This window comes from Perissodus microlepis, chromosome 17 (genome assembly GCF_051167445.1).
Source record: "Perissodus microlepis isolate ML-2025 ecotype Zambia chromosome 17, ASM5116744v1, whole genome shotgun sequence".
Classification (NCBI taxonomy): domain Eukaryota; kingdom Metazoa; phylum Chordata; class Actinopteri; order Cichliformes; family Cichlidae; genus Perissodus; species Perissodus microlepis.
The window spans coordinates 28,021,074-28,031,179 of record NC_140477.1 but is presented as its reverse complement, the minus strand read 5'-3'; the positions used below and the strand labels follow the sequence as shown (position 1 = coordinate 28,031,179).

The 10,106-nt window shown below is 42.2% G+C and overlaps 1 protein-coding gene across 2 annotated transcripts in view; it reads left to right on the top strand.

Annotated features, from left to right (window-relative positions):
- The first annotated feature begins 4,899 nt into the window (after positions 1-4,899).
- The window catches only part of LOC146369807 (BMP/retinoic acid-inducible neural-specific protein 3-like), a 56,368-nt gene continuing 51,161 nt past the window's right edge, over positions 4,900-10,106 (top strand). Inside the window, exon 1 of one of the 2 annotated variants that reach the window (XM_084909802.1) lies at positions 4,900-5,911. The gene's annotated coding sequence lies outside the window, so the exon portion shown is untranslated. Of the gene's footprint in view, positions 5,912-6,421; positions 7,088-10,106 lie in introns of those variants that run through there. The other variant, XM_084909803.1, reaches the window with a different exon arrangement.

Genomic DNA, 10,106 nt, shown 5'->3' with positions numbered 1-10,106 from the left:
TGTCAGTACACACACACCAACCCCCAACAAGTAATAGCGTTGATATGAATTCCCTTGTACAGAGACAAGCTCTGACTGTTGTATTGAAAAGAGGGGGCTGTGTACTCCGCGATGGCCATGGGGGAGTTTTTCGCTTTCATCAATGAGGTCAGCCTCTCAGCAAAAGCTTGTTGCTGCCTAGTAGTTTATCTGCAATACATCATAGGTGATGGATGGGTAATGGAGAAGCCATAGCTTTCTCATTCACAGCACTATATCATTTCAGATAAATCTTCAAGCTATCTGTTCATTGGGTTTCGGTGATATCCTCCACGGCACAGCGTAGTCCTGGTATAAAGGCACACTGATCTATCCATATCTCTCAATTTTTCTAGCTTTCTTTCTTGAAATCTCTGTATTGCTAAGAATAAATATGACTACACAGATGGATTTAGCTGTGCTGCAGACCATGATGATTATTTTTCAGTCTTTTAATATTTCACCCTTTTTATTAAGCTTATTAGAAAAGAAAACATTACAGCAAAAGCAAAGAGAAGCAGTGGGAGTTCTTTGTCAAATGTTTATTACAGCTCTGCTTTGCTGGCTAATGATTAGCTTAGCAGGGGTAGTGGTTCAGTTTTTAGCTAACCTAAGGGCGCTCTGAGTGTGGGTTGTTTGTTTTTTTTTGACCTTGTAGAGGGATTTTTTTCATACAACTTTTCAAGTTTACTTCATTAACAGTGAACGGAAATACAATTTACATTTCATTTGCAATTTGTCTTTGCTAAAGTCTCCAGTGTTTCTAGTAAGGTGGCTGTCAGAAAAGAGCATTATCTGTATGAGATTATGAATGTGATCTGTGTTCACTAAAGGACAGAGAAAGCAGCTTACCTTATTCCACAGCTTTATCAATCCCACAATCCAAATGAATTAGCAGCCACACAGTTGAGCACTGCCGCTGTCGTACAGTGATGAATATCTCCAATGCGAACACAGATCACTATCAGAGTGCTACTGTTCACAAGGTTATCTCACCTTTATTATACTACCTCTGGTGTCAGGTTAATTTCTCTCCTCACAGGGGTCAGCATTAACCCCTATGCCAGCCACTACACAGAGTGTTGCTAATTGCACAATAAGTCCAAAAGAAAGAGAGATTTTATTGTTGCGCACTAAAAGGTAAACAACAATGATTCCAACTTACCTCCTTAAAAAGTCAAGGGGAGAAGCAGCAGTTTTCCTTTTGCGGAGAGAAGAAATGTTAAATATTCTCTCTGAGCCGTTTTAAAAGTTCCTTCTGTTCACAAACCTTTTGTCCTGGGTATTCAAAGATAAGCACATACCATAATAAACAGGGTATGATACTGCTGCCACTGGCTTATATTCTAATACCAAATCTGTAGTGCAGCAATAGATAGAAGGTAACACAAGATAGCTTGGGGTAATCTGTATGAAGCACGAGGTATATTCATCCCCCCTGCACCAAATAATCCTAGCTGTTTTAAATATAGAATAGATAACTGCTGCTCTGGTGGTATTCTGGGGGAGATGATAGACGGTGAAATGGAGCCAAAATGAATGGGCCCTTAGTTGAACAGGCCTAAATTCATTTCACAGACCCAGTGGAATGGAGTTATCTAAATCAACTGTCCTCCATGGCTGCCTGAGGGATATTGGAGACTGCTAAGGTCAAATTACAAGCGAGGATTCGACTTGTGTGTGACTGTGGAGAAATTACCTTAAGAGTTTGCAGGAGCCTGACAGGAGCCTGACAGTCAGCGTGTCTGCTACACTAAGATCCACTAAAACAAAAAGAAAGAAAAAACAACCCTTCCTGTTGTGTATTGAAGTCCCTATTGACAAAAGATGTAAAATCAAACAAGCGTTCACGCAAATTTAAAGGTTACATCTCTGATTCAGGAATGACTAAGCACTGACATGGATGTGAACCCCTTTTCTGAAGCGATCGCTGGCATTAGAAGATGAAGAATGACAGCGAAAAAGGCCAAATATCACACTCCTCTTCCTGCTAGAGGGACATCATCCAGACAGCCGTGGAGCTCGGATGAAATGTGACGCTCTCCAGACACCTCCAGGTCCTCTAATGAGATTGTGCTTAAGGTGTAAATTAGTTACACAGTCTTGCTCATCACAGACACTGGAGCAGCAAATCCACTGGGTTGTTCCAGTTCCACCAGCCATGATGGAGATCCATTTCATGAACATCGCTCATTAATATGCTAATGGAAGTCATTAATGCTTGATAGCGAAATTAATAGAATTATAGTACTTGGTGGGTCATAGCCAGGAACAGTGAAAAGGAAGGGGCTTTGTTTCCAGTAGGAGCCATTTGCAGGAAGAAACATGTTTCTAGTGAGAGTGTTTAAACATCCAAAAATCAGTGAATATGTTTTGTATTTAACACCTACAGATACGAAATGACTTATCCAGTGAAATGTGGACGTGGTTTGTGTTTCAGCACTGGTGAGTGAGCAGAAGCAGAGAATTTTGAGCATCAGCCTCCTGGTAGCAGTCACCTTTGACCACTGCAATCATCTGCTTCTCATACGCACATGCACGTTGTCACGGTGGTTTATATATGCGTCCAGTGTGTGATTATTTGAAAACAGATGCCACCAAGGGAGTGTGCTCGGTCTTAAATCTTCAGTTGATCAGTCGGCACGCATTAGAGATGAATGCATCAATCTAAATACTGATACTATTGATACCAACGCTGGTATTGGCATTGGATCGATGCTAGTGCGATAGGATCGATACTTTGTTTCTATCCTCCAAGTAGAGCATGTAGCCCACTGCTTTATTTTGGACATGTTGATACAGTTTCTGCGAACACTAAAAATGATGAGGGAAATTCATTTGCAATTATTTTAGCCATTTAGCTTTACCTTTTCATTGAGGACAACCTTGCGAGCGCCCTCTGCTGCACTACTGAATTACAGCTATCTCCCATAAAATGGGTAGTATAAAATTGAAGATTGCCTCTGGCTGAGTCTTTAAGTCTAGAAATGAGTGAGTGAGGTGTATGCAACAATACTGACTTCAGTACGCAACAAAACATTTAAGACTTTTATATACTGTCTATCCCAGTGGTTTTCAAACATTTTACACAATAGGCACAACCTTCACATATGCACACTGGCTTCTCTGCCAAGTGAGCTGCCACTGGCCTTTCTTTTAACTGTCTTGTTAGTTAAACAGCATCATCTGCATATTTGTAAATATTTCTTTATAATTTTCCCTTCATTACCTTGTCCAACCTTTTCACATAGTCTAACACATAACCCTACTGTTTCTTGCATTCTTTTTCATTCTTTTGAGTTAAGCTGAAGGCCATACAACGTTAAACTGCCAGCTTTTACAAAGATTTCCTTTTCTTTTTCCTTTACTTTGTGTTTTAGTTTGACCAGATGGACTCTGTCAGAAGACAAATCAGGATTATCAGAGTCTTGGTTGGTAAATAAATACTAACAGTTGTGGGCAGTAAATATATTGCATCCATTGTTTTTTGTTTGTTTGTTTGTTTGTTTGGTGTGGCTGTATAATGTAATAATTGACTCAAAGTGCAAACTGTGTGTGCCTTCCTTCGGGAACTACTTGTTTACCCAACCAAGCATTGACAGTTTTTTCAGCCGATCAGAAAGTTAAACTTCCAGGATCCCAGGAGCTCAAAAGATCGTGGTTATTCTGCCCAAGGTCAGCACCCCACCCACAGGCTTATCACCAGTAACAACTACGGAGCCAGAGGCCTTTAATATGAATGACAAATGAGTTGGGATAGTGGGACGACGCTGTCATCTTTGTACTTGCAGCATACAGATGGATGCACGCACTTAAGGAAATGCTTACATTAGACGCATTTTTCTAACAAGTTGTCACATTTTGCAGCACCGGTCTGATCGGAATTGACAGTTGGGGATATAAAAAAAATCAGAGTCTGTGTCACGCTGAATCTGCCACAAATCTCTGCTGGGACGCGACATAAATCAACTTCAGAACCACGGACAGCTCCAGTACGGTACGGCATACTAAAAGGAGGCTGGAACGCACGGGGAAACTGGGTTAATTAGCACCACACCGAGGCTACTGTGCCCACAGAATTCCACAGCCCCATTGCTCCCACGGATTAATTTCTGCTGTTTCTGGGTAGATTCTGGTGCCGACAGAATTATGAGATGAGGAACGGCCCGGGCACCCCCGCTCCCCCAACACACACACAAACACACACACAGACACACACAGAATTGTATATGTTGCAGTCTCATCGTCAGCGTTTATCAGTGCATCTCTGCAGTGAAGTATTTAGCATTCACTTTTTTTTTGTTCTTGATGTTTTAGGAATTATGGGCTGCTCTCTGAGAGGATTCAAATTGCATTTCAGATGTAATTCGGGCACAGTGCGCACGCTTTCCCACCAGCCTGCATGTTAATTATTTCTGCAAAGTAGTAAGAGCCAATAAAAAGGAAACGGAATCCGCCTCCCTGACCAATTCACATCCTGCACGCTCTGGCGCCGCTTTTGATCAATGCAATCTGAAATGAAATCAGGTGCCCAGGCAGCATACAGTTGAACAGCGCTGATCCCTGTTGCTATAATGTGTGCTGTCACAGTCATTATGAAAATGCCAGCATCTATTCATTCACTCAGTTGCTGTATCTCTGCTGCATGGTGATTTTTATTTTTATTTTATTTTATTTTGAAGCAGAGCCGCCTTTGCAGTGCCATTTAATGACTCATGGTTCATGCATAGGCATGCTCCACAAGACAAAACCAAAGAGGATTAGGCATTATGCTCAACACCTTCTCCTCCTCTAACTAATGTGACAGCTCAGACACATAAGGACTTAAACACTGACGTCCTCTCTAGAGGGGCTTTTTTCCTGGAGTTTGCAGCCAAGCAGTTATGAGGGATATTCAATGACTTCCGATGCTCGTGTCTTTAGAAATAACTGCAGCATTAAAACAAGTATATTGGGGCATAAAGTTAATGGCAGGAATGCCATTTCGAGCATTTTGCGAAAAGGGCTTTTCATCTGAAGTGAGCGGGGGGGATAAAGTCACGCATTATTATTCTCGCCACGTCGGCTACCTTAGTCTACCCTCCTTTGGCAGCTATTACAGAGGGCTACTTGTGTCTTAAACATGTGACTAAGTGAGAGAGGGGCACAGGGGAGAGCCGAAGCGCCCATGCCTGTTATCTGCTGAGCGCCTATACCTTCAGTTTCCACAGGATCTGCGCTCCTCCACACAGCGCTGCGGAGTAGGCGGGTCAAGTAGGTGGAACAAAAAAGAAAAAAGAAAAGAAAAAAGAAAAACGGTGCCGGGGCGGAATTCACAACGGGATATTTAACAATCTTCGTGGGGTGGCAGGTAGCCGCATTCCGTCGCATCTGTCCGAGGCTGGACCCCGCCGCTTTCTGGTAACTGCGCTAAGACAGCTTTTAATCTCCTGAACGTTAGCTCCTCTGCGCTCCTGGAGTCTTTCTCCTCCTCCTCCCTCTGCTCGTTTCTCCGATTGACTACATCTCCTGCTGGATGATTTCATTTTGTAAAGTCATTATCCCCAGAAAGGTCAGAGCCTCTGCTTCCAGGAACGTTGAATTAACTGTGGGATAAGCCGGTTGTCAACCCCAAGCGCACCCCCGACTGCTTTTCTCAAAGTTTCTCACTGGTGTAGAACCGACCGTCGGATTTGTCCGGAGCAGCTTTACCTCTTTTTTTCTCGGAGTGTTTTTCTTTTTTTTCTTTCTTTTTTTTTGAGTGCTGTGTTTTTTTTCCCTCCGTGGAGTTGCAGTTGAACCCTGACAAACTGTGAAATGAGTTTCTCCACAATCTGGGCAGCTGAGAGCCACCGGGATTCGGCGAGAGCATGGGACACACTGAGTTAAACTTTCTCTGTCGTCCTAAACCGCGGTGAGTTCTTGCAATTCAGCTTAATTTGTCGAATTTGTGCGAGTATAAAGTAAAAGAAAAACCCCACGCTACCTGTGGATGTTCACCCTCAGCACCGTGTTTGACCCGAATAGCTATTTGCATCTGCCGTGACTGTGACATCAGTGAATTTCTTTGTTGCTTGACCACAGTACAATGTGAAACTCTCACGCACAAACGCATACACACAGTCTCACCCCTGCATACATGCACACAAACTCCCGAACTGTATCTGCTGGCACTTTCAGGAGAGCATACACAATATTGCTTTTCATGCCTTGTCAGTTTATACATGAGCACAATCAGACTCATCTCCTCCTCCTCCTTTCTCATTGCCTGTCTCCTCCACCCCCCCCCCCCCCCCACCCCCCTCACCTACCCCTCCTTCACCCACACTGCCACTCTTTATCTGCCTTAACAACAAACATTTCTAATCTATATTCCTCAGGGGTGTATTGGCATTCGCTCCTGTGGAGGATCAGATCTCTTACACTGATGTGTGGACAGAGTACTGCTCGCCAAGCTCCCAGCTCTGCTCTCAGGCTGGAAGAGTGAAAAAAAAAAATAGTCCCACTGATTTCATAATTATACATCGCACCCTCAAGCCTCACCCTCAAAAAAGGCACATGAGTCAAAGGCAGCCTTATGGGATCAGTGGAGGCTGCGATAATGAGCCAAATACCCTCCAAGAAAACAAATAACATTTAAAATGCTATCATAGTGGCCCGAGGGCATGCTGGCATAGGTGCTATTTGCAGTATTTTAAATGTAACTTCATGTGAAAACCCCCAACTGCAGTGGCAGGAAGGTTTGTTTTGTTGCAAAGCTTCACGGTAGGAAAAAAAAAAGTCAGTGAATCACTGCTGTAATTCTCATTGCCACTTGCCAGTGTTAGGCACAAGTGCCAAAGCCTCAGACTGTTTATAGGGCCACAACAGGGCCACTGTTCAGCAGTGTCCTCATCTATCCTGGGAGACTGGTGAACCCAACCGTGTCCAGGCCTGAAAGGCACACTGTCTCCTCCTATGAAAAGAGAGATTTCTCTCCTTGCATCAGTCATCTGAGCAACAAAAACGGAAAGAGCTCAAAACCTTGTCTGATTCTACTTTTTTTTCTCTACTTCACTGCTGAGATGCCAGTCGAGGCTGTATATGGCATGTAAGTCTAATTTTCTGCGTTCGTGTCTGTTTGCTTGTCCGTCAGAGTGACCAGCTATAGGCTTTTTAGACTGAGGCTAACAGGAGGCACTACATGCCTGAGAGGGCTCCTTGTTCTTACAGTTTAGTGGTGGGAAGGAGGCGGCTTCATTTGAAGGTGTGATGGCTGAAGAAGGGTGGATGTGGTGGGAGGAAGTGGGGAAAAAAAGAGCAAAAAGGACGAGAAAAGCTCTGCGCAGAACATTAAGTTAATGCAACGTAAAGTAGTTTTCTGTTGCTGACTTCAGGAGGATCGGTGGATGAGGTTTAGAGGGCAGAGTGGTACCAAGTGTTCAGCTTAAGAAACCCTGTAATTGATCATAATTGCTATTTTTAGGGGGCAAATTACAGTTGGCATGATGACACAATGACATGAGGAAGTAAAGTCATAAGCTAAAGAAGAAACGAGAAGAAGAAGAAAAACAAGAAGATCACCCCATCTTGGTTTAGGTGGTATTTCGAGGGTCGAGTTTTGCCGGGATCCGCTCAACATCTTCAGCCCATTAATTTATGATAATGAGCAAACTGACAAAGTTTCACTTCAGACAGAGAAGAGCCGCTGCAAGGAGAAGAGGGAAAAGTGGGAGAGATGAGAAGATGAGAGAAAAGCTAAAGAGGAGAAAATCAAAAAGTTTCATTGAGGGATTTGAGGCTGACTTTGGCGCTAAAGTAGAATCTCTCAGATTAAGACCGACAGGGGCATTAAGCCAAAAATCTCTCTCTGAGGCAACTGGTAATTGAATGTTGAGTCTGAGCGTATTCTGTAGAGGCGCACAAACGGATGGACACAGGGCTGCTTTGAGAGCAAAATTGTACCATATTGCACATAATTCTTTACAGATCAAGCACAGACTTCCTGTCATTAAAACAGGCAGGTGTCACGCTGTCACCCTGCCCATAAATATGCACTGACAGAGGTGGCTGAGCATGTGACTGGATGACACATGAGGGGGGTTGCTTTTCAAATTTTAACTAGCTTACCTGTTCAGTAGTGGAAGAATCGTGCAGTGAAACATGTATTTCCATTTACAGATATTCACAGAGACAGAGTTGCAGCAGAATACCAGAAGAAAAAAGAGCCCAGAGTAAATAGTGAGGGAGGAATGTGTGCCTTTAATTTAAGAGCAACCTTTGTGTCTGTGTGTACAAGGCCACCAGCAGAAGAGGCCTATTTGTGTTCTCCGGTGATTTATAGAAGCTTCCTCTCTGTATGTTCTTGGCCACTCAGTGATATGCAGCCATATAAATGCTAGAAAGTGAGAAGTTTACAGTCTGAGGAGCAATCATTAAGACAGCTTTCCCCCTGTTTGCTTTCAGCTGAACTTTTACACACGGCACCTTATAATGATTTACAATATTCTCGCGGATTAATCCTCACAGAGTTTTACTCGTTAAAACCTCCAACCTGCTTCACACGCCATCGATTGAGCTAAACGATTGATCTCACGTTGCCTCCACAGACAGCCACCGCAAGGAAAAGACGTATGCAGATACTGTACGCTGCCGGAGAAACACTCAGAATTTTTTCTGCCTGTGCTAACATAATTATATTGATAGTCAACACTCGGAAATCAAAGTTTGCTGTGGATTGATTTGGAGGAGCTTGAGTGTTGCGAGCTAACTTTCTTTGCATAATGATGTGAAATGTTGATGTCAGTGTGTGAGCTGACTGGGCGCGCCGCTATTCATCTTTCATAATGAATTGTCGCTGTAGTAAATGAATGGTGCTGGGGGGGTGCTGTTTTTTGTTATCAGTTTATTGCTTCCTCCAGCCAAATTTTCCGTCTTGCGTTTGCGAGGAGAAGGATTTGTCGGACTGATCTATTTCCATGTTGGCCTAGAAGACGTCTGCTGTCGAGTCTCTCCGCCTTAATAAGCTACTGTCTCATTTTGTAAATAGTCACAGAAAGATTAAATTGGATTTTTTTTTAATACAAAGACATAGAGTCTTATGTGGCACATGCCTATGCCTGTTAAACAGAACTACACACTGTTTCACTGTAAAGTCCCACCGTGCATTTGTGACAATAACACGGGCTGGGTTATTGGGTTATATGCTGCCTGGCTCCACTGTTGCACAGCTGCATTCATTTCATATGGAGAACAAAGAGTTTTTGTTTTTGCTGTACGACAGTAGCATCCACACTGAGCAAATGCATCATTAGTACACAGTATATTGCCTTCGCCATACTTAACTCTAATGCATTGTTTTGGGGGTCTAGTTGCTCCAGACCCTCATAGAGGTAGGAGATACCAACCAAACAAACAAAAAACAAACAAAAAACACATCTTAATGTTTGCTGAGTTTTAGACATGTTGTTACAATTGCTGTTTAGCGAGATTTGATTTGAATAAATTCACCTGATTTCTTGTGTATCACAGATCCATGACTTACACAGTTACATGATCTGTTTTTTAAAATATATAAATTGCTTACTCTAGTAGTACCATTCCAAAATAAGTAAATATTTCTGCTTAAACATGCTCTTAATATGTTTAACCTTCAGTTCGAGGATCTATCCATATAAAAAACAACAAATAATTGTCAACATTTATAGGATATATTGTACTTTTTTGTCACCTCATTTATGAAACCAGCTGTATATTAAACTATATACTATTATTCTTCTGCTATATTGTTTTTATTATTATATATATTATAAATTTTAATCATGAAAATGTTTCCCGAGTGTCATGAATCTACATACAAGAGGCATGGAAGTAAGTAAGATTAAAACATGAGCCTGACTATGATGCTATTGTGTTTTGTTGATGATTAAAGTATCACAGGGTCACAATTTTGTCTCTATTTTGGTCTTGAAATGATACTAGTGTGCTGTAATACACAATTCAATCAAACAAACAGAAGTTTTAACATGTATTTGTCTTTCTGTATTGTTGAAAAATAAATGTTTCGTAAGCCACAGAAAAAGATTGCCTGAGTAAATGTCATTTTGTTTGCATGATTTGTTTGTTGCACT